The sequence below is a fragment of the Notolepis coatsorum genome, assembly GCF_963971535.1.
Source record: "Notolepis coatsorum genome assembly, chromosome: 11".
NCBI classification, from domain to species: domain Eukaryota; kingdom Metazoa; phylum Chordata; class Actinopteri; order Aulopiformes; family Paralepididae; genus Notolepis; species Notolepis coatsorum.
In genome coordinates this window covers 19,351,048-19,354,799 of record NC_140175.1, presented here as the reverse complement: position 1 = coordinate 19,354,799, position 3,752 = coordinate 19,351,048, and the positions used below count along the sequence as shown (strand labels likewise).

Below are 3,752 nucleotides of genomic sequence, written 5' to 3'. Positions count from 1 at the left end.
AACCAAATGACCCAGGTTAAAAAGCTTGTTTTTTTTTAATTGTTTGGGTCTTCGAAATAACTATTTTGTTTGCCCTAACAGTAGTTATCCTGTTTGTACAAACTATGCACTCTGCTTTTGACCACTACAGCATCAACCACAGAACGTTTCCCGCCCATTCTTACGTAGCTTTATATTGTTTGTTTGTTCCTTTATTTTTTTTCGTTCGTTTGTCTCTCTCTCTTTATTTTTTTTTGTATTTACTTTTTAGATATGTGACTTGAACCGTTTCTGTTAAGATAAGTCAATATTCTTGTAGATCTTCGGTTTTTTATTTTTCATTGTGATGCAGTACGCCAAATTTAACACTTTGCTCTCAATAAAAGGACAAAACTATTTTGTAAATTTCCAAAACCAGCAGTGATGCTGCCGATAAAGATCTGTCTTGTTTTTGTTTTGTTTTGTAGTTTTACGTTTGTCTGTCTTGTTTGTTTGTTTTTTGCAGTCTTGTCAAACCTGTGTAAGAGAGGATAGAAGATATATTGGTTTTTATGTCAATAAATTCAAGTTTACTGTGGCCACCCCACTCTTGTATGTCTTTGAAGCATTAAAACCTATCCTAAAACCTATGCATGAAATTGTAACGTTTTTTTCTCTAGTGTATTTTTTAGAATGACATGATCTCCAACTTTTATCCTCGGAATGCATCCGTTTTCAATGCCAGAGGGTGAACGGAAGGTCATGTCAACGTCATTGTGAAGTGGAGAGAGAATGATGACATTGTAACTCTCTTCCGATGCCAAAATGTTAAGAAATTGTAGTATATTTATTGTATTATTTAAAACAAATAAAAAATGTTAAATGAAGACCATAGTGTTAAGTGTAAGAGCCCCCCTCTTTACATGCACGCCGGACGACCGGATCATTGTGAGAAGGTTTTAGAGTTGCATTCATGTCGTTTTTACCTATTATACTATTTTTGTTTACACATTTGCTAGATCTGAGCTCTTTGATCATCCTAATTTCTCAAGTTGGTGTCAGCTACATATTTCAGTCTTGTGTGTGTTGACGTTGATATGTTTTCGGATGTGTGTGTGTGTGTATTTAGGATGGAATTTCTGCAGGATTTCTTTTAGCTTTTTTGAGGATTGGATTTGATTGGATTGGATGTATTTTTTTTTTTTTACCTTCTCTTTCTCCAATTTTTCTCTGATTTTCTCCCCGTCCCAATTTAGTCGTTGTGCCAATTCCCCCCCCTCCCCTACCTGGTTGTTGTACGCATGTTCTCCCACGAGTCGGTACAAGGGTGTCCTGATGTCTAACGCACGCTTCCTCCGAGACGTGCGCCGTCAAGCCAGTGACGCTTTTTTCACTTGGCAGCGAGGACTCTCATTGGTGAAGTGTAACGCGTGGGAGGGCACGCTATCTCCACCAAGTCCTGCCCCTCTGAGCAAGCGCAGATTCCTGACCTGTAGGCGTCGCTGTCCACAACGCCAGATTCCCACCCACCAGCTTCCTACCCCCTAATACTGCCAATTGTATTAGCATGAACGACCAGCCAAGCTGGTAGCAACGCCGAGAGCTGGGCTCGATTGGATTGGATGTCTGAGAGCAACACACATCAGGTAAGGTCGATCTCAATTAAACCACGACAGGTTTTAATACAATGTTTGACAGTTTTATCCCCACAGCTCAGTCCATCCCTGATGCGGAAGTGCCAACCGGCTGCTCTTGACTCCTGACTGGGATGTGGCCTCCTGTGCTCCAGGCCTGGGTATCTTTGAACGGATATACTGTAACCACCTATATATATTAACGCCATAAAACCATCAGTCGTCACATCAAGCTCATTTAGTCTCTACTGCCCTCTTGAGGTAGGGCTGTAGGGGAGAACGGGGATGGTTGTCACACGGGTAGGTTGTCACATTCATTATATTTCGCTACCAAAAGGCGCTTTCTCCCATATTTTGGTATGGAAATGTCCAGAATTGGGATCAGAGCTCACCTACATATAGTCTTCTTTGGAGTAAGACAGCTGCACTTTAGGTGAGAGGACTTTTTGTGTTTTTATGCAGCATTGTAAATATTCAGCTCCTCAGTATTTTACTTCTAGGCTTTTACACAATTGGTTTATAATGAAACAATTGTTACTCTTAAAAAGTGTGAAGGGAAAGCTATAGTTTAGATTGTTGTTGGCTAACTAACACATTTTTAGATGGTTGTTAGCCTTGATACTAGCAAGACATTCCACTGTTGGGGTTGGTCATCACATTTTCTTTGGGGTTGGTTGTCACAGGTGATAAGCACTGTACATGACAGTGCTTTAATGATCACAACATGGACCGTTTCTTCACCAACTTGGAGGTGATGGATGAGCTGAGGACAGACTGAGCAGAGCCCAATGCACCCCAGCCCACCTACCAAGCCTAGTATATCCCTGCCTAGACTACCTACTGAGCCTAGTATATCCCAGCTTAGACCATCTGCCAAGCCTAGTACATCCCAGCGTAGACCATCTGCCAAGCCTAGTACATCCCAGTGTACTCCACCCCAGCTGGAAAAGGCAGCCAGCAAGAAGAAGAAACAGAAAAGAAAGAGACAGGAGTCTTCATCAGATGAAGATGATTGTTTTTTGTTTGGTTTGTAAGGAAACGTTCTCCAACAGCCGTTCAGGGGAGGTATGGGAGAAGTGTTGGATGTGCCAACCAGTTGGCACACAAGCTCTGCTTAGTTTGAGTGCCCAGACCCTACATTTGCCATCACTGTAACTCAGGCCTAAAGATGTTTTTCCTGTTTATGTTCATGTTAAGAGGCATTAAGTTATGTATTTGTCAACTTGTCAAATTTAACTTTCAAATTGAGTTCTTCCTTCTTGTCTTCTTTTTAAGATGTTTCCCATTAAAAAACATAGTGACAACCAACCCCATAGTGTGTGACAACCATCCCTGTGATGGGGTTGGCTGTCACCATGTGTCAGAGTGTCTTTGATAGGTGATTAACTCTTTGTTACAATATGTTGGCAAATGAGAGGGATACACATTTCAAGCCAACATCTTACGCTTCAATTTAATGTAGGAATGACTATTGAAAGATGTTTTGATAATGAGCAATTCACACTAGAGTAAAACGTGTGACAACCATCCCCATTCTCCCCCCCCCCCCCAAAATAATTGTTGTATGGCCCCCCCAAAAAAAACGTTTAGGGGATGAATGAAATGATTGTATGAAATATATTCCTTACTTACTACGAAAGGAAAATAACTCTGTATTCTAGCATGTACAATAGTGCTGTATATACCATATATATATACATTTATATTTACTGTCTGATTATATATCTGTCTGAATATACCTGCATACAATCCTTCTATATACAGTACCTACTTATACACCTGCATATAACCCATATAACTCTGTATGATAACTCATGTACATTAATATTGTATACCGTATATATATATATATTTATTTATGTATTTATTCTTACCGTATATATATATCCATCCACATCTGACATCCATAACTGCATATAATAATTTGTACATACCTGTAGATACTATATCTGAACTTACCTACTCTTACTAGTTACGCTGCTGGCCAGTTTGACTTACTCCCATAGTGTCTTTATACCTGTATCACTGTATATTAATACTACAACTCTGTACATACATCTGATTAGCACTATTACTCAGTAGTACTAATTTATATATTTTATAACCAGTTTAATCACCTGTAGGGCTACATTGTTTATTACTATTGCACTTTACTGTTAC

The 3,752-nt window shown here is 39.5% G+C and overlaps 1 protein-coding gene across 1 annotated transcript in view; it reads left to right on the top strand.

Moving 5' to 3' along the window:
* The window catches only part of col5a1 (procollagen, type V, alpha 1), an 89,550-nt gene extending 88,942 nt beyond the window's left edge, over nt 1-608 (top strand). Inside the window, 1 exon segment of the mRNA XM_084325180.1 lies at nt 1-608. This exon segment is cut by the window's left edge and continues 2,483 nt beyond it. The gene's annotated coding sequence lies outside the window, so the exon portion shown is untranslated.
* The last annotated feature ends 3,144 nt before the right edge of the window (nt 609-3,752 follow it).